This window comes from Dama dama, chromosome 20 (genome assembly GCF_033118175.1).
Source record: "Dama dama isolate Ldn47 chromosome 20, ASM3311817v1, whole genome shotgun sequence".
Lineage (NCBI taxonomy): Eukaryota > Metazoa > Chordata > Mammalia > Artiodactyla > Cervidae > Dama > Dama dama.
In genome coordinates this window covers 6,088,913-6,114,975 of record NC_083700.1, presented here as the reverse complement: position 1 = coordinate 6,114,975, position 26,063 = coordinate 6,088,913, and the positions used below count along the sequence as shown (strand labels likewise).

Below are 26,063 nucleotides of genomic sequence, written 5' to 3'. Positions count from 1 at the left end.
GGGGTAAGGGGTGTTTTAGGAGAAAGGCCTCTTTTAGGTCCTCTGGGTTTTCTGACCTGTAGGCATGTGTGTGTGTGTTAGTCACTCGGTTCTGTCAGTCTTTGCGACCCCATGGACTTATAGCCCAGGCTGCTCTGACCATGGGATTCTCCAGGCAAGAACACTGGAGTGGGTTGCCATGCCCTTCTCCAGGGGATCTTCCTGACCCAGGAATCGAACCCATGTCTCCCAGATTCTTTGCCCTCTGAGCTACCAGGGAAGCCCTGACCTGTGGGCATGGTGCTCATATATTTGAAAAGGCAGTTTTTATATATAGTTCGCCCATGATAATTAGTGATTTTCCATTGATCCATCTGTCAATCAAGTTACACTGTAATATACCGTGTGATACATTTTTCTGTTTCCCAAACACTAGGGAAAAGAGAAAGCAGATGAAGTGAGGTTATTTGTAAAAAGCACATTGAATGATCCTGAAAGAGTTATTGTTCCTATTTAACAGATAAGGAAACTGAGCCCCAGAGAGAATAAATAAAGTGTCTAATCTCCTGTGACTAGTAAGTGACAAAACTTAAGAGTTCTCGGATAACAAACCTACAAAACTTTTCCTCTTGGTCACACTGCCCCCACTAGATACTTGGCAGTTACTCTCTTGCAGTCTTTGGACCCTTTGCTTTTATCATGTGCTGAATTCCTTCCTCCACAACTCATAGTGAAACAAGAATGGCAAGCATTTGGCATCATCACGCAAAAGCCGGGGAGCCTCACCTTCCTATAAAGACACCTCATCGGCTCTAGCAGATCTCTACGTAGTTTGATGTCACTGACAGAGTGCAGTATGAAATAGCAGCACGTGGGCTCCATCGGGGAGAGGTAGGAACCTGACAGAAACTGAGGGCTGGGGAGGGAAAGAAGGAAGAAGCAAATATATTAAACCCAGAGTTGCTTGTTCTTTCTCTTTCAGATTAATGTATATAGCTGTTACCACACTTTTTAAAAAATATAACTTTTAAAAGCTTCCATATGGCTTAAGTGCTAGATGAAAGTCCTGGTTAAAATAAAACAGGTAGTTTTGTAAACCTAATGGCACAGATAATTTTTTTTCCTACAATTTTCAGAGTACTTTATGAACAAACTTAAATGTCTTTAGATGTAAACAATGTAGAGAAGCTAGAAACTATAGCTCTCAGATTCATGTAATAAAAGCATGGGGGCTGCAGGAGGGGGACAAAAAAATTAAATAAAAGAGGAGAGTAAATGCTATCACCCTGTGCTGACCCTTTTACTGAGATAAGGGGCAAAGCATAAATATTCCACACAGAGAGTGACAAGTCCACTTACTTAATTCATTATTTATTTTACTTATTGGAGAAGCTGCTTAGCCTCTGGGCATATTTACAAGTGTGATAGAGAAAAGACAGACTCTGCCATTACTGTTTACAGTCCACAATAGATAATATATAAATAGGACATATTGTCTTTGTAGACAGACACTTGCATCAGATACACTTTGAACACACAAGAGAAAAGCAATTAAGATGCATATGAAATCAATGAGATAAATCAGTATTCATAGCCAATGAAGGAAAATAATACAAATCAAGGAATTGGAAATGGATTTGATTCCACATTTGACTGTTTTTGCAGTTCAGAACAGGATTTTGGAAGCCAGGGTGGCTGCGGCAGAGTCAGGAACCAGGCAGTCAGTGTTGTGACTTGCTTGTTCCAGAAGCCGAGCCTGGGCAACACTCAATAACCCCCCTCACCTTCATGGACCATCAGCTGGAGAGAGGCAAATTAGGGAAGTGGCATAAGCCACAAATCACAGGCTGTTGTGAGATTCAGTCTGACCCTTAGCATCATTTTATCTGAGTCCTCTTGAATTTAATGGGATTCCCTTCACACTACCCCTCTCTCTGGACAAATACTAATATGGTTATCACCATGATTACTTGGGGCTGACCTAATAACCCTTCTGCCCTGAAACCATAGGACCTTGCCATGGCCTCGGCATCAGTGGCCCTGGCAGCTCCTCATTGACTCGGCAGAACCAGAGTTGAAGTTACAAAGAAGGGAAGTATCCTTTAGTGCCCCCACTGCCCTCACCCGCTTCGTTTTCATTATGCTCTTTCTCCCCTCTGGGATGCTACCCACCCGTTACTCTCAAGGAATGAAAAGCTCAGACATTCTGATTGCAGAGGGAGGGAGGGAAGCAGTCAGGCTCGGCTGTGAGCAGAGTGAGGCCTGGTGTACCTGTCCTCACGTCCGTAGGACAGCCTTTCTCCGGCTGAACGCGGAAGGGAGAGAAAAGCCAAACTCTGTGACCTTGAGCGTATAGGTTTCCATAATCCATAAGTAATTTCGGGAACTAGAGATATCCTGTTAGTGTAGAATAGGCAGAATGCCCACTAGGTATTCGACACTGCTCAGGACCTGTGTTTAAGCTTTTTTCTCAATTTATTGCTTTTTATTAACTACCCCAGCGCACTTACAGCAGGAGCTTTCTAAGGATGAGGAGACGGGGGAAAATCAGCGGCCTGGATGCTCTGGATCCTTATGGTGCATATGGAGTAGAGAGCCAGCAGTCTGGACCCCCTGTGGCTCTCCACAGGCCTGCCCGTTGTGGAGAGGGGGAAATGGAAGCACAGAGTGATGTCATCTGGGTGGCTGAGAATAACCTAGAACCTGGGGTATTGACTTTATGGTGTTTGGACCTTCAACCTGTTCATGTACATCTAGAAGAAACCTTAGAAATGCCCAACCAGTTTGTTTTACAGAGAAGAAAGCCCAGGGTGGATATTAACTCTCTTGAGTTCATGTACTTGGTTAGTGGTATAGCTAGACTCCGAACCAGTTTTCATGAGTGCATATCCACTGTACTACACTCTATGTGGAGTGTCCTTAAATGAATGGTGTTGATTGACTTTTTATTGTTTTCTCAGTCATCTCCTTTTCTCTTTTTATGTTACTATCACATCATCTTCTATTAGTAATATTTTCATTGCCAGGTTCATTTTGCTCTTATTCAAGGGTCCCAACATGGATTGTATCTTATATCTGGTAGAGTGTGAGTGGAATTGGTGGAGGACGTGATTGTATAGTAGGTAAGAGCCTGGCTCTGGACTCCTGACAGCCAGGGTTGGAATCCCAGCTCTGCCATTTATGTGCTAGGTGACTTGGACATATTGCTTAACGTCTCTTTGCTTCAATATCTATTTGATAGGAAGGAAACCAGTGGTATCTGTTTCATGGATATCTTTCTCATAGTTAATATTCCTAAAGCCATTGAAACAGTGCCTGGCATGTGTTAAGCCTCGTTGGATTGTATTTATTTTCATCATCCTCCAGCACTGGCCTTGAGCTACCTAAGAGATTACATCATTTAATCTCCCATTTAACTGAGGAAGGAACACGTTTGTAACAGTCCTGGGTAACAGTTACCCAGCTCTTTGTAGCCTTTGAGAGCCAGCTCACTACCACCTCTGCCAGCTTTGTCTTCTGGACCTGTACACAATATGTGTGTTCTTTCTTCTGCTTTGGAGATAGCTTCTAAGTTGCTTACTGAATGTTCTTTCTGCTTTCTTAGAACCTATAGTTGTAGGTTTCAGGGAGATTCGACCAGAGGCTCCTTCAGGGATGTTGTGGCCAGGGGTCACCCAAGACACTGAGGTTGGTGCGGTTGGTCTTCAGCAGGACCTGGCCTGGCTCCACGCCTGCTGGGGTGTACCTTGGACCGATGATTATACTAAAGCACTGGTGCAGGTGAGAGCTGTAAAGAAATAAAATCTACCATGTCCCTCTTCCTTTGTGATGCCTTAAACATAATGGTATTTCATAAAGGATTTGAAAAGAGAGTGCTTTTTGAACTTGACCTGCTGTTGAAACTGTCTGACCTGGACTGCTGTGGCAGTGCTTCCCTGCTGTTTGTTCTTCCCTTTCTCTCACGATGCCCATCGGGTTCTGTTTCTGGAACACAAATTGCCCACATTTGTGGTAGTGTCTGTTGGATGACTGTCCGCTCAAAAAGGGAAGTGTCAGCTTCCTATTAAAGGTAACTACCGCCATCCTAGGGGCACAAACTTTCTCTTCATGCAGCACTAGAGCGGAAGGTCAGGACTCTGTTGGATACTGTTTAGGGTCCTTTTCCAGGCATGTGTTTTTGGGGAGAACAAAACCTTAGCTATTTCCTAGCCTGTCAGGACTTGGAAAGGCCCAAACATTGCGGGTGGGAGCCTGCCTTGGAGTGTGTTCCCTGCGCCTTGTTGAACGTTGTTCTGCCTGGCCCCCCAGCCTCCACATCACTACCACGGCCTCATCAGTGACAAGACGCTGCAGCACCGGTCTTTAGAGATGGCCACTCTGAACAGGAGTTAGCTCTGGGGCTGCAAATATGCTGAGCCTCCTTTCTTTCCCCTTCTAGGAGGCAGAGATGCAGCTTAGAGAAGGTGGAAGTGTGTGTGGCGGGGAGGGGGGGGTGAGAGCGAGGGTGGGGGTGGGGAGAAAAGGAGGAACAACTGTAAAAAATGTTAATTTATTAATCACTGAATATATAGCAGTTCATCTGAAATGCTGTTGCTATGCCAACACCCTGGGAGTTTATTTTCTTAATCCGAGAGAGGAGCTCTCAGTCCGCTGCTCCCCTGCTGTGTCATTTGAATTTGCTGCTGCCTTCGCTGCCATCGCGGTATCTGTTTTAAAAAGTGTTGGGGGGGTGTAGGGGAAGGGGGGAGCGCGTGGAGGGGAGCTGGGCTGAACCACCAAAGCAGTCATATGCAAAGCAGCAAGAGGCCTTTCTCCGTACGACTTAGTAAAAATGACACAAATTAATATACTCTACTTAAACCAGACCAAGATTAATGGTTCTCTTTCAGTGCAGCTTAGCCCAACTGTCACTCGACAGGCGTTTGTCGGACAAAATCAACACTAATCAACATTTATTCGTCTCTTGCCCTTGGGTCTGAGGCGCGCGAGCGGGCTGCACCGTCCCCCCGCGCGGCTCGCCACGCTTTTCACCCTCCATCCAGCTGCTCCATACATCACCCTTCCTCCTGGTGCCGCTCCTCGGACGGATCCACACACTCAGCTATCAGGGTACATTAGGGGCATGATAGATTTTCTGTTTTAATTTACATCTATTATATTACAACATAACAGATTTTGATTCAGGCGAGACCAGTGTCTCCTATAGCCAGACTCCTTGGGAGGATTTCTGCATTAACTTATTAAGGTTCGTTAGGATGCAGCTTCAAATAGACTCCTTCTCTCTCTCCCCTCCCTTTCTCTCTAACATGCTCAGTAAAGATGTCTGGGTGCACCTTATTCACAAGCACAGCTTATTCTTTTCAGACTTGGCTTCCTGCGCTGGGTCACATGAGGCTGGCTGGGTTCCTCCCTTACTTTCTGATTGGACTTTGATCAGCCAACAGTGGGAACTGTAAGCTCCCTTCCCTGCCTGGGTTAATGGGCTCTGACAAATCTGGTGGCCTGGAGTCTCTGGGTACCCCCTCCCAGGCTTCAGTCTTAGCCCCTAGCATCTTTTTTTTTTAATCTCTTTTTCTCTTAGATCTCAGTTACAGTTGTATTTTATTTTTACTGAAACACAGGCCTATAGAGACGGGGGGAAAAATGGGCAAACAGCATTGGTTGAGCTGACTAAGGAAAGGTAGTTGAAAGGGTGACTGAGGGAGTGGGTCAGAGTGACTGCTTGCCTTTCTTTGTGACCATCTTGAAAACATCTCATTTCAGCTTGGAACACCGGGGATGAGGCCAGCTTTTTTCGAGCTGGTGTGTGGGATCTTGTATTTATAGTTCCCTTGTAGAATTCCTTTCCACCTCATTTATGAAATTGGCTTTTTATTTTCATCCTCTCTCCCCTTCCTTTCACGAGTGCTGTAGTGTTGAGGACCTCTTTTATTTGGTGATACAGTGTTTCCCCATGATTTTTTGGTCAGACTAGAATGTTTTATGGCTGTTGACTAAAGCCACATTCAACTCTAGCTATTGAGTCACCTGTTTGCTGGCTGTAGAAAAGAGAACAGAAATCCTCTCATCTGGTTGGGTCCTTTTACCCTGGGTTACTTTATGTGTGGACACCATGGCTTTGTCAGACATCCAGGAAGGACTGTGGCTTTCTTCTCAAATTGGCTGTAACACTAGATCCTGGGCCACTTAGAAGGCACAAGTTTTTTCTTCCAAGCCATTGATTCTAAACTGCGGTAAGGTTCCTTTTGTGGTCACAAATGCAGAGAAACCAGGGGCTGAGTTGGAAATGTGTGGTTTGTGTGTATTTGAGTGTGGCTGCCGAAGTGTAGGATGTGTTAGGAGGAGAGCTTAGCACTTTCATTTTGGTTTCTTATTACGTAGCAATAAAGTAAATGACGCTTAGTATAACTTTGCACATAGAGAACTGTAGCTCAATTTGAGAAACAACTCCACCCACAGGAGTACTCAGTATCTTGAACTTGGGAAACGGACCTTGTTAATTTTAATGATGGGAAAAATTCTCTAGCAGGGACTGAGATGATGATGAAATACCAATAAGGTTATCGCTTTGGATGATCTCACTGAATTCGGAATAGAATCAGAATGATGCTTGGAGAATTTTCTAAAATCCTGCAAAGAGATTTAGAAGGGAATACGTATGCCCCCGATGGTGTTAAGAGATGGATTGCCTGGTGGGCATAGCAGAACTTGTTCTCGTTCTTCTCAAAGGGGCTGTTAGAAAAGTTAACACATTTAAAAGTTGAGTTGAAATAAAACTGAAAGAAAAAAATACACGAGCATGATTCTTATGTGGGTCTAGCTTGAAGACAATGAAACTGGGACTCCAGTGGCTGCGACAGTTGGCTGGAGCCAAGGGCTGCTGAGTTCAAGTGCGTGCTGGGACACTGACTTCCAGTGGGATTTGGGGCATCTGTTTGTTTAACGCCCAAAGACAGGAGGTGGGCTAAGGGCGTCCTGTTATATGGTAGGCAGCTATTTGACTTGAACAGTAAGTTCATGACTTTGGCTTTGCTGTTGGGGAGCTGACAGATTGTGACCAATGAGGTTAGGATGACTGTCGGACAGTTTTGCCCTCAGTTAGCCAGGCTTGCCAAGTTCCCCTGGCATTGGGCAGGGATCACAGAAAGAAACATCACCATTTAAGGTATTTGGCTCTCTTACTTTATCCCAGTCCTCTACACAGGCGATCCTGGGAAAAGATCTTTATTCCACCAGTGAGGTTTTGGAGGTATGGAGCATACAGCGCAGACTTTTCTTCTCCTAAAGTGTGAGTCTGCTGACTCAAGCTCCTTTCCCATCTCTCTGGCATGTCACTGCATTCAGTGTAAGATCTGTGCAGCCATCAGGCACAAATTCATGAGTCACTAAAGGGACATGTTTTGATTGAATGGGGCCATCTTGCTCCAGGGGTCACCTGGATATCTGTGGAATGTTGCAGGGGGCCCATTCAGGATTCTAAGGTCCTTGAATTTGACTCCTTTTCTCTGAAAGCTGTAAGACAACAGTTCAGGGCACTTGTGCCACTGCGATGACTGTGTGTGTATGTGATGGGAAACGCTGGTTGCCAAGCAGCAGGGAATGGACATAACCGTGCTGCCTAGCAACAGCGGCAGCGTGGTCACTTGTGCAGATTTCTGTGCCTGTTCCTGTTTGGTGTGCTGGAAATTAGAGATGGCTTCCACGGGTCACACTTTGCCCTGGCCACAGCGAGATGTAGGAAAACATAGTGAATGAGGGTGAATAATATACAGATGTGTGCTTTAAAATGGTTACTTTCCAAACTATCTCAGGCCAAGCATTGATTTTTGTGCAGTGTTCCTCAGTTTCCCCTTTGAATGTACCGTGTACAGCGGGACCTGTGGGTTGATGGCTGAGCCGGAAGAGGAGTTTCAGGAAAGTACCAGACTTCTCTGCGGGCTGCCTCTTCTAGAGTCTGGTGGGGCCTTTACTCTGGAGAGCAAGTGTGAATATAATATAAAACAGTCAATTTTCTGATAAAGACATACACACGCTCGGAGTCCAAGTGAAAGGAAGACAAGAGGAGCAGAGCGTGACCACCTATTGTTCTTTGGGGCCTGAGGAGCAAAGCGGCCGGGCGAGCTTTGGCCTTGCTGACTTGCCGTTTCTCCCAGCTCGGACCGGCACCTCGCACGTGACCCTCCTCGGTGAGATCACCTGCTCAGGATCGATTCTGAATGGGCTTCTTGACTGAGGCCTCCTGGGTCAGAGTTGTGTGTTTGGAGCTGAATTCTTAAGGAAAGTATTATCTGGCAGCAAGAGAGAGAGCGTGAGCATACCACCCCTTTCCCCTCCTGGCGTGAGTCGGTCCTGCCTGCCCAGTGCCTGCTACTGGAGTTGAGTGGTCGCCAAGTGCGGGCTTGGCATCAGAGGACCCTGGTTCAGCCCTTAATGTCACTACCTGCCAGCCGTGTGGCTTTATGCAGGCCCTTGTCCCGCCTGAATCTTTGTGTTTCTGTCTGGAAAGGATAATGTCGATATCTGCCTCTTAGGGTGACTTTGAAGGTTCAAAAAGGTACAAGTGTGTCGGCACATCTGACCTGTGGCCCGAATAAAGGGCTTCGTGCTGTGAACCTCCTCCTGGCGGCTCCAGAGCAGGAACTGAGAATGTGAAGGCAAGCCCTGTAACCTGCCTGCTTAGCACAAACTTGTTGATTTTTTCCCCAATCTTAGCCTTCTGATTGAAGAGCTGTAGGGAGCCTGGAAGGTACTTAGGAATTTTTGGTAATTTATTAGATAATCCTTACAGGGTCAGTGAGGATGGTTGGCTCCCATTTCAGCGATGATGAGACAGCCATACAGAACAGTGAGATTATCTGTTTGGGATTCTAGAGACCACTGATTCCAAGATGGGATCAAAATCCCAAGGCCTGATGGAATAAATGAAGTCCCTGGCAAAGTCAAAGGGGATAGGGTAGCGTAGGAAGTCCCGTAAGTCAGAAGGTGCTCGGAGCTGCCAACACTTGGATTTTAGATTTCAGGACTGCCAGGTCAGCGTGTTTTCTGGATGGACTGCAGCGTGGCTTTTGAAAGCCTAGCTGAGCGAGGTTGAAATCGGGCCTGTGTCTTCTCTGTTGTGTTTAGATTTGTGGGTCCACTAGTCTGCAGAGGGGCAAAGGGGCTCCCGTGAGGAAGCTTCAGCTTCTCACCTTGCGTTTCATGGAAGTCCTGCTGAAGACTCTCATTCTCAGGTTCCCAAGCAAGGATGGTGATCAGAGTCAGATAAGTCTAGGGTTGGGAATTACCAGCTTGGACTGCTCTGCAAGTGCTCCATTCGGGATGGTTCCATGTCCTGCACATGTCCTTGGAAACGTGGATCTCAGGGCTGCCTGGATGTCTGTGGAATGTTGCATCATACCACCATTAAGGACAGTTTGTACTTCTTCATTGGTTCCTTGTGTCTTAAAGCAAACACAGGCACAGTGTTCTGGATTGACCACTGTTTTTTTTTTTTTTATAAAGTGTTTATTTGTTTATTTGGTAGCATCAGGCCTATGTTGTTTCTCTCTAGTGGCACGCAGGTTAGTTGCCCTGCAGCATGTGGGATCTTAGTTCCCTGACCAGGGATTGACCCCAAGTCCCGTGAGATTCAGGGCAGATTTTTAAACACTGGGCCACCAGGGAAGTCCCTGACAACTGTTAATAGCTTCACTTCTTTATCAAAGGTGGGACTTGGTCTCTCAGAACCCTTTTGGCTCTGGCGTTTAGAACCTCTTCATGAGACCGGCATCCTCTGCCATTTCTGTGCAAAGAGAGATCGCCGCCCAAAAATTTCCCCTTGGAGCAGCCACTGGTAGACTGTGAGCAGAAGGTGGATAGCAGTGTGGTTCTAGAATTCCATGCCACCTGTTCTTTGCGCTGCGTCCTGAGCTGCCTCTGACAGTCACATTTCATGGCCCGGGGCCACAGCTGACTCATGAGACTCATCTGAGTGTTTTTCTTTGGGGTTGGGGGCAGGGAAGAAGGAGAGAGAATAGAGGAGAGGAGAGAGGTGGGTGGGTCCATTGCCCCTGCTGTTCACTGTTGAAGGGATGCAGCAGCTGCTGCTGGGTTACCCAGAAAACTTGCTCAGGCCACGGGGACACCCAGTGACCTGATCGAGACCAGTAAAGCAATTTAGGCCTTTTCTTGACCAGGCACGCTTCCCCAGCTGCCCTCCTATAGGGCTGCATCTGGAAATGACCTGTCTTCTTACGCCCTGGTTTCACGTGGTTCTCTGTGCGCAACTCTGGCAGAGGTCTTGGTTACCACCAAAGGCAGCTTCTGGGGCAGCTTTTGCCCCAGCTTGTCCCATGGCTGTTCCCTCAGCTATTTTTCAAGGAAGTTTGAAGAACAGCTTCAAGGTCTTGTGTCGTCTTCTTTCTTTCTGTGGATTTTAATAATTTTAGCTCTTATTCTACGTCAGAGAAGAGCATGAGGAGGGAGGTGCTATTGTCTCATGAGTTTCAGTCCTCCGGTGGCGCTGGCCTGTGATTTTGCATCCTTCCCATAACAAATAGCACATATTGTGTTTGGTTTTGCACAGTCATAGTGACTTCTGGTATTCAGCTAAGACCCTTCCTTTAAGGAAATAGAACACGTGATAGATTTTAAGCCTTTGATTTTCATGAATACTCCTGGAAACTTGAGGTCCAGTGAGATACAGCACCTTGACTAGTTATATAACACGGAGGCTGCTTTTTCGGATGTCTCTTTTCTCCATCGTGTACCCTCCCCCATTTTCTCCCTCTCTTTCTCTGTCTCACTTTGTTAGAAAGTTGAATGTTTAGGTTCACAGTATTCTCTTTTCTTACTGTAAGTCCTGATCTAATACTGTTTATTACTCTTATGCCTATTTTTCAGAACTCAGGTGTATTTCTGCATTTCTGTCATCATCTCCCTGCGAAAGTATACATGAGAAGTTAGTAGTAACCCCACTTCAGAACTGAAGGAACTTAGTACAGGCTTATTCTGTCTTGTGGAGACTGAGTCCCAGTGTGTGGAAGTGTCCCGCCAAGGGGAAAGGGAAAGTGAAAGCTGCTCTGTCATGTCCGACTCTCTGTGACCCCATGGACTGTATATATAGTCCATGGAATTCTCCAGGCCAGAACACTGGAGTGGGTAAACTTTCCCTTCTCCAGGGGATCATTCCCAACCCAGGGATCGAACCCAGGTCTCCCTCATTGCAGGCAGATTCCTTACCAGCTGAGCCACCAGGAAAGCCCTGCCAAGAGGATGTGACTTTTAATAAGAAAGGGAACTAAAAATAGACTTCTGACGTTTCACCTGGTTCTCATCCGTATCACTCCTCAACTGGGTCTTGGTTAGGACATGCAGGGCATCGATCTGTTTTCATCTGTAGAACTACCACTCAAGTGTATCCCAGTGGTTGATTAGGGGATGAAATCCCATGGAAGTGATGCTGAAACTCTAAACATGGGGGAGTTGCTACAGTCCTGAGGGTTAACACTGGCAATATAACCTTGTCTTGTGAAGTCTTAGGAGGCATTCAAATTTATCAATTTGAGTAGATAATTTTATCACAGCTGACACAGTTCTTCATTCTCAACAAGGACGCAGTGAACATGAACTGCTTGCCTTAGAAAACAGTACACATCATGAGATGTTGGAAGGAAGCAGTATAACAAAAACCGTCTGCCCTCAAGGAGCTCATCGTCTAGCCGTGGAGAAAGGACAGAATATGGATGTCTGTCCTTTGCTTTGACAGGTGTCTGTGATGATTTGAAGGCAACCAGCTACCTCTTGTTCTTTTGCCCAGCCCAGCTGTTTCAGATGAAAGAAAAGGCTAGAGAGGCGGGCTTCTGCTGTGATGGAGGTGATGTTCTATTTTAAGATAAAGTATGGAAGCAACTGATTGATGGATTATAAACTGGGAGGTCCAGGCTAAAGCTTCATTCTGGGGGCATCAGTATATTTCACCGGGAGCCTCCTGGGCATTAATTCTGCCGTTAATTTTGTTATTAGAGACTTAGCCAAACAAAGGGAGGTGGCGAAGCTTGAGGCTGGTTTAACCTTGATGAAACAGTGATTTCACCAAGGATGATGTTCCCCCATCTATCTTCATCCATCAAGGCACTGCTGAAATATGCTAATGAAGCCCAGAGATAGGAGCCCAGAGCAGTTAAATGGGGCGTTGCAGACGCTCTCCCTACCCTTGTGACAGGGCGATGCCACTTACTGTCCAGATTTAGTGCATGAAGACGAGCAGCGCTGACGTGGTCTTGTGGCTGAAGACAGAATATTGGTGGAGGGGCCACTTAGCAGAAATGAAGAGCAAGGTTCAGAGATGCACACTCCGGGATCCACGGAGAAGTGTGGGTTGTGGTGAAGGGGACGTTTTCCCTTATTCTATTTGTCGTACCTTCTAGCTAATCCATAGCGCAGACGAGGAAGCATTTTTGTAAGTTCCGGCATGTGACCTCCCACTTTGTGCCCGGCACTGTATCTGTCGCCGTGTTAGTTCATATCACTGTGCTTCTTCCCAGTGATGAAACATGAGCTAATACCTTTTTTCTACCAAATTAGTTTAAGTACCTTAATCTAACTCATTGCTTATACACACCCTTGAAGAAGTGAAATTACAGCATTTATTTTATAGAGGAGGTTTGAGAGATTAAATTCATGTCCAGATCACATAACTAGTAAGTGGGATGTTTGGGATTCGAACACTTGTCCACCCAACTCCGAAGCCCTTGCATGAAACCTCTGTGATCTGATGGTTCTTATGCAGGGCATATCTGGGAATCCTTGCTAACTCTTGGGGGTAGCTTGGCTACTTATATATTTACATATTCTTTGAGTTCATTGTATCTTTATTATTCTTTTTATAGTTCTTTCTTTCCTAAACAGACCATAAGCTCTCTGAGGCCAGGGCCAGGATCCTCACTCTCGTGCCCCAAACACTGAACATTTCGATTAATAATGCACCTGTCTACTGTTGATAGCCCTAGCTTTCATGTAGAGGGCTTAATTTTCCACTGTGCTTTTAGTTGACCGTAGAATAAAACTGGCCAGCTGCTTTCTGGTTTTCATACTTTGGATATACGCCATGGAGGTTTGTATCTGTCTTTACAAATTTGACAAGAATCACAGTAAAATTTCTTGGTAGATCCACTTCTGTCTCCTACTGGCTTTTTCCTATCTAGTGCATATCAGACCACATAGAGAGAAAAAGTAAATGACAGTTACGTTTCATTATTACTTATTAAATGGCATCATCAGACCAGTCTATTCTAGGAGCTGTGTACAAAATTGTACTGATCCTAGACAGTTAAGGTAGCAGCCCCTCTTCCTTCCCAAGATGCTAATCCTGAACTATAGGTGGTCTTAGAAATTAGGTAAAAGAATCCCCAAATCTAACAATGAATTATCAGCTACCCCACCATCGTTATATACACACACACACACACACACACACAGATGGAGGAAAGCAGAAGCAAAAATAAGAGAAAAGAAAGATTTTTGGAAAAAAAATTTTAAAATAAGATGCTAAGTAACATTATTCGCTGAAATAAACTGTGCTAGAATAAAAGCTCCACCTTGGCTTTGAGGTCTGCTCTGCCATTTGAACTTTGGGGTCTCTCGACGGTTATTAAAGGGTTAACAGCCAAAGGCCCGGAGCTTCCAGGATGTCGTGTGGGTCAGTGGACGTTGCCAAAAGGTAACATCAGCCAGTGGAGTCAGTTGGGCTCCCCGTCTGGCAGATCTGTCATTCTCAGCTGCTCCTCCTCCACTTTCTAGGCTTGGAGTTCACATACAGTAAATCTTTCTCTTAATAAAGCCGTTTTTCAAATCTGACTTTGGACTAGGGACTGCTTTTTCTCCAAATGCAACAGCTGTTAAACATGGTGCATTGGGCACGGTGTCTATCTCTTTGTTTAGTTTGGGGTTTTCATATGAGCAGAACCATAAAGGAGTGGGAGGATGCTATCCATTTCTTTCTACCCCTGAGTCAGGCACTGGGGTTGGAACGAAGGCCTCCAGCCTCGAAGGGCCTCTGGGCTCTGTGGGCTACTCGCCCTTGAAGCCTATTGTCCCCTAATAACCAGCGCAGGGCGCCCCCTCCTCTGGGCAAGATAGAATTGTGGAACTCAAGGTGTCAGCCAGCAGAAGCCAGACCTCTTGGCCCCTATCTGTCCCGGTTATGCGGGGAAAGGCATTTTTGCCCCCTTGCTCTCTTGTCCTTCTGTCACTGTCTCTGTTCCCAGTGCACTGGGGAGCGTTAACTCCCTGCAGGGGAAAAAAGTTCACAAAAGAAATGAATTATGCATATGGAATTCATTTCCTTGATGAATAGGGAATCTGAACAAACTCCATGGCTGCTTGATTTTAAGGCAGAGGAGAAGGGCGGGGGAGGGTTAAAAGAGTTTGAAGGGGGCGATTGAAAAGAATTTGGAGCAAGAGGTGGAAGAAAAACCATGGCAGAAGGACTTGGGTTTGAAATATTAAGGACAAAATAAGTGGCCCTTTGAAAACTGTTCATGGCCCATTCATTATTCTTGCCAACACATACACACCAACACCTTCCTCACTCCCACTGACTGTGCGGATTTGCCAGCGGAGAAATTGAAGGTGCTGGTAAGATACTGCTGGGGAGACATGACACCACCAACATGACCAGACTTGCTGAATTAAATGCTTTGCAGTGGTTTCTGGCACATTTCGGTACAGTTTAACAATTGGCACCTGGAATTTTGAGGCAGAAGTTTTGTAATGGGTAAAGCACTGCATTTAGAAGTAGAATACCTGGATCCAAGGTCAAGGACAGACTGTATGTATGACCTTGGGCAAGTCACTTAGCCTTTCTCAGCCTCAGCTGTCTCATCTCTAAATGGGGAACATGGCATCTGCCTAGTGGCGATCAGAGGGTGAAATGAAGGAAAGATGGAATGAGGAAGATTTCCCTGCTTGTGTTTTGACCCCAAAGTAACCCCAAATGCAGATCTGAAGAGATTTTATTTTTCTATCTCTGCCTCCTTTCCTTGACAGCCTTAGAGATGTTTAGATCTAGTCCTTAAGCAAGTGAGGCTTCCTTTGGAGCAGAATAAAGGAGACATTGATTTGGAAGCATATGGTGGGTAAAGAAATAATTAAGCAGACAAGCAAAGAAACAAAAATTCTTTGTAATCTCGACTTCCTCTGTATTATGGAAATCACTTAAAATAATCAATGTGGGATTTCTGGCAAATTTAGCCACCGAACCAGTAGTTGTAACTGCATAGCTAGTTTGATAGGGACGCTTGTCATTGACAGCCACATAAATGAAGGAATCTACCTGAAGGTGGTTTGTAGTTTGTTTGTTTGTTTGTTTGTTTTGGGTAGAGATGACTACCAGGAGGAGGCAGCCTCTCTTGATTGCCAAAAGCCTGTGGACGCTTCCAGGTAGGAAGTGTGACCATACTGACCTCCTTACTTTTAATTGTTGTTCTCCTTTATGGCTTCCCCTGTGGCTCAGCTGGTAAAGAGTCAGCCTGCAGTGCGGGAGACCTGGGTTCAATCCCTGGGTTGGGAAGGTCCCCTGGAGAAGGGAAAGGCTACCCACTCCAGTATTCTGGCCTGGAGAGTTCCATGGACTATATATAGTCCATGGGTTCACAAAGAGTTGGACACAATTGAGCGACTTTCACTTTCACATGCCTTCCTCCTGAATGGAAAGAGTGTGTGGGGCCCCTGAGTCTTCAGGGGAGATAACAGACTCCCAGGCATGTATGCACGTATGAAGAAAACTTCCCTGCTTGCTGGGAGGAAAGAGATTTTTTTTTCCGTTTTGGCCATACCATGTAGAATGCGGGATCCTAGTTCTCTGACCAAGGATCGGATCTGTGCCCCTTGTGCTGGGGGCACAGAGTCCTAACTGTTGGACTGTCAGGAAGTCCGAGAGATTTTTTGATGATCTTGGGAGACTTCACTGCCTTCTCAGGATTGAGTGGATTGAGTAGGTCTCACCTGCCACGTTTATTTTTCTTACAACCTAATTGCAACACATACTGTTTTCACAGTGATGTGCTTATTTTACAACAAATGCCTTCTCTTGTTTTTGGGGGACTGAGGATGCGTAGTCTAGTGAAATTGTATCCTTTGGGCTGTCCATCACAAACACACAAGACAGCCGCATGTCCTGTGGTGAGGAAATTTTCCATCTACTCATAGGATCCTGAGAACGGGTGAAGGTGCCCTAGGCCAGCCCCTCTGGCAGCGACAGGGAGTGGGTGAGCCCCTGGGACTCTGGACTGAACCCTAGCTTCAGCTCTTGCACTTCTGTATCATGGATTTTATTTGTTTGACTTAATGGGTGAGAGTCGGTTTCTAAGAAATGTTTGAAACCCAGTGGTGCAGAGAACAGACCAATACCTAGTATGAATTATTTATTTGTTTATTAAGATTTTCGTGGTAACTTTTCTCTTCAAGCTCCAGGCACTATATGGAACACTTCAAACTGGAAGCATTTAGCACTAAAGACTGAAAACAAAGCCAGCAGGGGAGGAAACTCTGGGAAGGATGGGACAAGAAAGAAGGAGAATGGAAGAGAGAGTGGGGGTGGGCAGTTCAGGCCTCAGAGCTCAAGCCAAAGGAAGTAGGTTCTAGAGACCCAGGGATCTGTGGGGAGGAAGCCAGCTTTGCCCGTGGATGTCATTGTGTTATTAGCGAAAGTCGCTTCACCTTCCCAAGCTCCTCCCTGAGGTGGGGGTGACCCAGTTGACCTCCCATGTCCCTCCCAGGTATGGCTTTCACAGAGGCTGATAATAAAAACGTGCTTTTAATGTTATGCATAAACCTTTTAATAACAAGTATATTTGGTACAGAGTGGCTTTCAATCCTGGTTGCCCGTTAAAATCACTTGGGGAACTTTTGTGAACTACCAGCAATGCCTGGGCTTCACCCAGAAACCGTGAAGTCAGAAATTCCGGGGCCTCGTGCTGAGCATTAATTCTTTTTTTTTCAAAGCATCCCAACCTCTAGTATTAGGCACATAGGGCTTCCCTAGTGACTCAAAAAGTAAAGAATCTGTCTGCAATGCAGGAGACCCAGAAATTCAATCACTGGATCAGGAAGATCCTCTGGAGAAGGAAATGGCTACCCACTCCAATATTCTTGCCTGGAGAATTCCATGAACAGAGGAGCCTGGTGGGCTACAGTCCATGGGGTTGCAAAGAGTCGGACACGACAGAGTGATTAACACTTTCACTTTCACCAAGGTTGTAAAATATTGCTGTGGGGACTGGGGGAAGAGTGGTGATTGGAGCAAGTGAGGTTAAGAGGTTGAAGATGCCTAAAGAAAAATAAGGAAGGCCTTATAAGTGATTTTAAGTGCTAACCATGGGGGAAGGGAATTTCGCATGGCAGCTCACTCCAGTATTCTTACAGGGGAAGGCCCATAGACAGAGATATAGTATGTAGGTATACTACATATGGGGTTTCCCAGGTGGCTCAGTGATAAAAGAATTCATCTGACAAGCAGGAGAGTTGGGTTTGATCCCGGGGTCAGGAAGATCCCATGGCGAAGAAAATGACAACCCACTCCAGTATTATTGCCTGGGAAATCACATGGACAGAGGAACCTGGCGGACTACTAGGGAAGCCCAAGTCTGTGGGTGGTTCATGGTAAAGAATCTGCCTACAATGCAAGAGATGTGAGTTCGATCCTTCAGTCAGGAGGATCCCCTGGAGAAGGGAATGGCTACCCACTCTGGTCTTCTTGCCTGGAGAATTCCGTGGACAGAGGAGCCTGGCAGACTACAGTCCATGGGGTCACAAAGAGTCAGACATGACTGAGCGACTAACATTTTCACATTTTTCACTTTTTTGATGTTTATAAGCTATAAATTATTCTGGTAGTATGTGTAGTATTTTTGGCTTGTGTAGCTCATTTTTCACATACTTCAAGGCAGGAAACTTCAGAACTGTCACAGCAACTTCTTTGGACACTTTTTCAGCTACCTGGTTCACTTTGAAAGAGTTTCTGCCACATGCCAGGCCCTGCTAGCTGTGTGATCCTAACCGTCTTTAAATTGAATGTAGCACAGATGTTGGTGTTATACTAATCTTCATTTTACAGAAGGGGAAACTGAGGGCCACTGAGAGTAAATCCCAGACTTGTAAATAGTGGAGGAAGAGGATCAAAATGTATCTCTCTCTCTCTAAAGCCATTCCCCTCTTTCCACTGTGCTCCCTACCGCTCAGGACCACACAGGAGTTGTTTGTCAACTGCCCCCTCTTGGTGGGAAGGCTTTCTTCTTTCAGGTAAGTGAGAAAACGTGAGGGGAGTAATTGACTTCTGCAGGGGGGATCTTTGAGATGGGGAGAGGCCATGTAGGGTCATGAAAATGTACAAATGAAAATGGACTCCTGATCTTGGGGCAAGCTTGAAATTACAACTGGGCCAAAAGACATACAGCCGTGGGCCAGTCCACATGTGAACCGTGTGGGGACATGCTTCTTGTTCAGCTGCTGTTCTGTGGTGTCCGTGATGTAACCTGAGATGACTGCTTCTCCTGATCAGCATGGTGGCCTGTGCGCTCTTCCCTTTGTGCTCACGATGGGTTCCGGGTGCCCCTTCAGGTGGTCCATGCTAGACGTGGTAACGCTGGCCTTCAGGTCTGGCTCAGCCCTTTCCTTGAGCTTTACTCTTAATCGGCCCATTTACGCCTTCCAGAAGAAATGAACCGTGTGTCTGCTTTCCGTAACAAAATGTTCTATACTCATATTTTCGAGCATAAAGCAAAATTAGTCTCTTAAATGTGAAATGCTTTTAAAGCACCGTTATTAATGGATTGCTTTCCTTCGGGGATGGTAATGCTTCATATAGGGTGCTAACTCATTTATTTCCACATCATCCAGGGGAAAAAGGCCTGAACCATTTCTGATGAGGAAACTAAGACCTTGTCATTGTTGAGTGTAGGTAAAACTTCTGTTGTGTCTCTCTAGGCCTTAAACCCAGGACACATCTGACAAAATTGTCCCCCATTTTGTGACACCTCAAACCCATTTTTTCCTCCAATACTTGGAACAACTAGGCAGTTTTCTGATATTGGTTGTTCATGCCCTTGGTTGGAGCCATGGCCACTTAGCACCCTAGTTCATGGCCACCACCTGCACTCCTCTTCCTTGGCATCCCACGTCTTCCACATCCCTGTAGCAGAATCTGCAGCAGACTTGCATGTTAATTTTTTTGGAGTCCCCACCTGCCTGGCCTGGTGTGAGACAGGGCACACTTGCATTCACGTAGCTTCAAATGACTGTGCTGTGTCTGTTCTAAGTCTGAATTCTGTCATTGATCCAGCCTTCATCAACTTTCTTTTGCATGCTAATTAATAAAAATAATGGCTTTCTTTTCCCTTCTCATAATAATATTGCCAGCTTTCAGAGTTCTCTGAAAACCTTGAGATGTCCATGGCCAAAGAAAATAGGGATGTTTGGCTTCAAAGTGTGGGCTTTGGCTTACATACATACTCTCTCTGAGAAAGGCTGAGAAGAAATAGTGGAAGGCTTTCCAGGAAAGGGTTTGCAGGAAGTGATCCAGTCTGGTTGTGTGGGTCTGCTGATGACATTGGGGAAAATGGAAACCTCCAGATACCAGCCCTGGGCTTCAAGCTGGGGCCAGCCATAGGAGTCTGTTCTTTTTGGAGATGAGGAAGCACCCTTCTCTTAGGTAAATCCAGGAAAGAGAGGCTCTCTCTTTGGTCCTGTGGATACAGGATTATTCTCTTGGAAGAGAAGGAGGCTTAGTTTGACTACAGCCGGTTCATTCGTTTTTGTTGTGTGCAGAAGGGAAGGTCATCACCGTCCCTAAGACCTCCCTTGTCAGTTACCTCTCTTGACGCCTGGTAACTGGAAGCAGGGCCCATGCTGCTCTTCCTGAAAGTGTCCACACGGAGGGCTTTTCTCAGGCTGGCTGTGCCCCTGCCGCTCTGCTCCGTGGCCGAGTGCACGCTGCCTGAATTTTCTTTGTCAACACCTCCCTGCCCTTCAAAAAAAAAAAAAACATGCAGAGAAGCCAGCATTTCTATTTCTTCTCCATCACCAGTGCTTCCTCTCTGTCTTCCTTTCCTCCTTCCATGCCCCTTTAGTAACGGCGAGTGATGGAGTTACAGTGGTAGAAGGGGTGGGGGGAGGATGCTACTCAGAAAAGAGAGTCAGCCACGAGAGCTCGGGGTGGGGAGGAGGAAGGCATCCTCCAAGCCTCATGCAGCCCGGGCCCACCCCCAGCCTCTTGTGCCTCCTGTCTCCGGAAGAGGGTGATAAATTTGGTTTGCGCCAACATTAAACTGATAAATGAAATTTGTATGTTAAAACAATGGTAATTTCATTGTGTTTTCTCTCCTCCTTTCCCATCCACACCTCCACGTCACCCCACCTCTTCCTCACTCTTCAGCCTTGGGTACTGGGGGGGGGTGGCGGCGGTGGGGAGGGGATGTGCAAGCTGTCGGTCTGCATTGTGCGGACGGGGAAAGGTCTCTACCTGGCTCATTCTGTCCCCTTTGCTCAGGCTGTCACTGCTGACAGTCCTCATGTTTATTTCATCTCGCGTGGTGGCTGTCTCGTTTCCCTACCCTCCGATGTCATTAACGCACAGAGAGCGGGCCCTGTAGTGTTGAGCCTAATGAATTCCGCTGTGGCTGCTCTGCTCCCCACCTCGTTACCAAAGCTCAAGGTGTCAAATTAAACCCAGCCTGGAGAGAAAGAGAAAGTGTGGGCGAGAATGGAGAGCCAGGGAAGAGGGAGGGCGTAAACAGCCGTCCAGAAAAGAGCAGGTTGGGGAGTGGGACCCAGGGGAATGCCACCAATAGGTGCCTTCCTGTGACCAAGTCCGCTCTAAGCAAGGTGACGGACAGCCAAGACTCAGCGGGACCTGATGACCTGTTCCTCCTGGTGTGGGGTCTTGTACCTTGGCCTTGGATTACAGTTTGTTGCCTTTTTCTCATTGCCTGGTTGATTGATCCTCCTAGTTTATGTAGATTGGGCGCCTTGCAAAGCAGACAGAGTAGCTAGAGCAATTGGGGGCAGATAGAGCTTATGGAAGTGTGTGTGTGTGTGTATTGTCTCTTGTGTAAGGAAAAGTGGAGGCCAAATGCTTAGTGGCCTGAGTAGCTGCAGAATCCCATGTTTCAAAATGGGAGAAAGAGAAAATCGTTGCATAAATGAACATTATCCCAGTGGGGGATACCCTGATGGATACCCTCTCCTGACCCCTACCCTAATCTGGGGAATCATAATCTCTTCTGTTTATCATATTATACTATTTACAAAGCATTTTTCTATGTGGTGTTGGCATTTATCTTTGGTGTATTTTGTTTGGAATGACCATGAATAAGATTTTCCCGTTTTGCAGGTGGGGAAAACGTAGAGTACGGCTATGTTAAGATGATAGAACTAGAAGGTTAGAGGACTGGGCTTTTATTTCAGGTCCTCTGTTTCCAGAATTCAGTGTTCTCTTCCTTGTACTTGCTAGATTGAGTCAGAGGTGGGAGGAGGTTGGTGATGAGTAATCTTGTGAATTTTAAAAACTGAGGTAAATTTACAAATAGTAAAATGGACAGATCTTAAGTATACACTTTGATGTGTTCGGACAGGTGAGTATACCCATGTAACCAGTGCCCCAATTAAGATCTAGACTGTTTTCACCACCCTGAAAGTGTCTTCTGATCCTTTCTACCTCAATTCATCACTTTCCCCTCCCTCACTTCTCACCTCCAGCAACCATTATTCTAACTTTTTTCATCCCATGCTAATTTTGCCAGTTCTTACACTTTAAATGAGTAGAATCATGAAGTATGTGTACTTTGGGGCCTGGCTCTTACTCACCGTCACGTTTTTGGAGATTTATACATGTTGCTGCTTGTGTCAGTTGTCTGTCCCCTTTTATTGCCAAGTGGGTAGTCCATTATATAATGTGTCACAATATACTTATTCAGTCTCACTTGTGACTTTTCTCTAAGGAAAAAAATCTTTGATATTAATTTGATACTTAGGATATTCAGAATATTCAGACATATTTTGGAGCACATGGTGGTCCAGTTGACCTGAGTCTCCTGGGTTCAGTGAAGGGACCAGGGTGCCAGGCAAGAGGTATGGGAGAGCTGAAGCCAGGGTGAACAAAGGCTTTATGGCCATACTTTTCAGACCTTGCCCCACAAATTGGTGCTTTAAATGGTTTGGGACTTAGTTGTCTCTTTGCTTAGGGTTCGTTCTCCGGTTCATTGTCCTTTGCTATTCATGACAGTAAGTATGATGATGGAGCAGCATTTCCCTTCTTCCTTGAGGTTTTGTCATTCTGTGTTGATAATTTGATTTTAAAACTCTGCTTCTCTCCAGATTAACGTGCAACTTTATTTTTGAGAAATTCCACCTTTATTTTCTAAATAGTAGAGAGTAATTCAAGGATATAAAAAAACTGAAACGAAATCTCTGGCAGATACTCTATAAACACAATGAATGGTGAGGTGTCTAACTATATATAACAGCTTCATTTTGTAGATGGGGACGACATGGAGGACTTTGTCAGGCTGTTTGCTAACTTACAATAGCAGGAACATTCAGGCTCACTGACACATAGCCTATTGCTTTTACCTTGAACCAAGCAGGCAGGGTGTGTGTGTGTTTCCACGTCCCTGAGAATTGACAGAAAAGAGGACCAGTCTTTGGTACTCGGGTTAGAGTTGACATCATGGCAAGACACCGGTTCTCAGGTTTCTTTGATTTAAAATTTCTTATATAATATGATTATGTCCTCATTGATGGTTTTTTTCATCAAATCCACAGCTTTGGTCGGGCTAAGCAGATGCAGGATCCAGAAGGGTTTGTAAAGATGGGGATGAGAAAGCAAGAAATACTTAATTTAAATTCTTCTTGCCTTTAAACTTTCCTTAGTGATGTTTATACTTCCTCAAGGGTCCCAATGGGGAGAGAATGGTCTGATAGTATTTTGGGGGCAGCACATCAGTGTCCTGTTTTCTTTTCCCCTCTGCTCTAAAAGTCACAAAAAGAGAATTATGTGGCACTATAAGGCCTATTTAGGAAAGACTCAGTTGTCATTGGTCAGTGGAAGAACCGAGGCAGTTAACTGAATCTCAAGCATTCATACATTCAGTTAGCAGCATTTATTGAACTGGGGATGAGAAATAGTCAGTCCTTGCCTTCAAGGAGTTCACAGTTGGGAAACAGTGGATGATGTGTATTATCACTGGGATGAGGGCAGAGCATGATTGGAAATGGGGGCCTCTGACATGGCTTGCTTGGGTCAGGGATGGCACCCTGGAGAGGATACCCCAGGGGAAGAACTGACTTTAGGGAAATGAGCCAAAAGGAGTTATTCTTCAGTGCGCCCCTCTCCCCATCTCCAACAGCTTCCTTGAGTACTTAATCTTTTTCAGGGCACCATGTTAAAGGGTGTCCTAGCTTCTGAAGTAGAAAAGTCCGATGTTGAATACATAGAGATGATGAGGCACATGGGCATTGGGACTGCTCTTAACCTACCCCCAAATGAGCCACTTCCGGTGATGTCCCAGTGGGATGGGCCGGACAATGCCAACATTTCTGATAATGATCGGTGAATTTTCTTCTGTAATCTGTCTGATCTAGTTTTTGTGTTTTCTGGTCTGGAGCTCCAGTTAACCTCCTTGACTTGTTTTGTTTGTTTGTAACAGGCCTTAGATTTACAAAATGTTGTAGACAGTTGTGTGACCTAGTTGCTCTAAACCTTACTGAATAGGCTTTTACATGGCATGGATATGCTAGTTCTACAATAAAACTATGCATTGTTAATAAGGACTTGATGAAGATTCTGTATGATAAATGAGGGTGTGACAGCCTTTGGAGTCAGTAGATTTTGTGGAACAAGGAAGTAATGCAAATATTCACCATTATAGTGTACACCTCTTTGACTGTTGGGGTAGAGAGTGGAATTAATATGGTATATATTCTTAAATATTTAAAAAAGTATATTTTAAGAGAGTGAAAATAAGACATTCTCATTATTTGATTAATTGACCAGAGAGTGGGCTTCTTAATATAATGAAAATCCCTTAGAATCTATTGGTGTAATTCCTCAGTGGTAAGAAATGTCACATATGTTTTGGTCTAGTACATAAATAATGTAATTCTGGTCAAATAGCTGAGGAATATGGAATATGGAAGCTGAGGAATGGAGTAGCAAAAGCGAGTGTGTCCTGACAAAGTCTCAGTCATAGTTGGCTCATTAATAGGATCAGGGATCTTTTTCAAATCAATAATAATTCAGAAGGCAGATGCTTAGTGTGTCTCTCGGAAATTTTCCCCCAGCCATATTTGCCTGTAGAATCTGTATTCTTCTAATGGATCTAGTCCATATTTTACAGAGTCAGAAAATTTAAAATAATAGTAGGATTCACCTCATCTAAGTTCATTGATATCAACAAACTGTTAATGCTGCACATTTTCACTTCCTTGAAACTGAATTATCAGAAATACTTCTTCATGGCATTTCAACACTAAACAGATTCCCAAATCTGTGTAGGACCACAGCACATCTATTCCCTTCATTTTAGATAAATTATAAGGAGAAAGCTGTCTGGAATTTGATGGGAACACGGCATGCCATTCGATGCCACTGGAGGATTTGCTGTGTCAATTTGAGTGATGGATGCTGAGGAATGAAGGAAAAAACTCTTTACAATGTGAAATAGAAAATTAAAGGACAATAAAATGTTAAAAAGTGTGGGGAATTCTTATAACACGACTAATTGTGTCTGAGGTGGTGGATATCAGTTCTGCATCTTGAATCCTCAAGTTATAGAAATGGTACATATTGTACTATTATATTAGCTTATACATGTTGCATATAACGTATGATTATACTGTCAAAAATAGGTGATATGATTTTTCATCCTCTGGTGAGCTTGATGTCCAAATGAGTTTAGGAATGGGTTAACTGTGGATTATATATGTAAAAAATCTCCTATGTGGGATGTTGGACTAAAGCAATGATATTAAGACAACATATTCTAGTCCAAATAAAAAATGATCCGTTGTTTGGTAAACAAAACAAAGCAATGGAGTGTATTGGTACTGTTTTCCATAGGGTGGAAAAGTAACAAGAACATACAGAGAAATGATAAAAGCTATTTGACTTCAAGAAACAAGCTTCTGAAATACTTGGTGATTGAGGGACATAGAACACTTACTTCAGTGACTATGGTATTTCTACCTGCTCCAGTTAAGAAGCATTTTTAGGATGTAGGAGATGTGTCAGGCTTTGGTATCTATTGGGAAGGTGGGGACATCTGCTGTCTTTCAGGGAATCAGGAGACGGTTATCTCAACAGAAGACAATAATAATATGGTAAACCAAACCTCATATTATCATGATGTACTCAAACTGGATTAATCGAAGCAATAAAATCAAAATAACAGTAAGTGCTTATGCAGTGTAAGTAAGATATACTTCAAGTCAGAAATAAAGCGATGATTTCACAGTCTTAGTATATTTGATGATACCTGTTCTCTGAGGGCAGAAACGAGACACAAAATCCATACAAGATGTTAACAACAACTTTAGTTGGTCCTGAACTGTGGAATGTGGGGTGTAGGAACATTTACATCACACCTCCCTGTTCAGCATGAGGAGTGTGCCCGTTATTTCTTTTTTGTGCTGCTCAAGTAGAAAGGAGGCTCGCTTTTACTTTGATGCGGTGGTTGAGGAAAGAGATACTCCTTTTCCTTCCCCTGTTAGATTTGTTGTCTTACTGGCTTTCATTGACTCACTCTGATCTGTGTGGCTTTATCGACCGCTGTGGTTAAGCCCGTGCAGCCTGCATGCTGTGCGGGAAAGGTGATGGACAGATAGTCCCAGACTTACACAAACTCCGGTGCCCCTCCCCTTCCTCACCTGCCACCCCATCATTCCGGTGGCTTTGGGGATGCCCACCTGCTAAGGCACCCCTGCAGAGGTGCCCCCCAGCAGCTCCAGTGGCTGTTGGCCATTTGTGCCCTGCTGTCAGTCACATTCTCGGGGAGAAGGGAGGTGACAGGTGGATTGGGAGACCTAAAAATTCAGAGGGTGGTCCCCCTTTC

General features: G+C 45.1%; 1 protein-coding gene across 3 annotated transcripts in view; it reads left to right on the top strand.

Annotated features, from left to right (window-relative positions):
- The window catches only part of PBX1 (PBX homeobox 1), a 294,304-nt gene that overhangs the window by 68,873 nt on the left and 199,368 nt on the right, over positions 1–26,063 (top strand). The gene's annotated exons all lie outside the window — the stretch shown is intronic.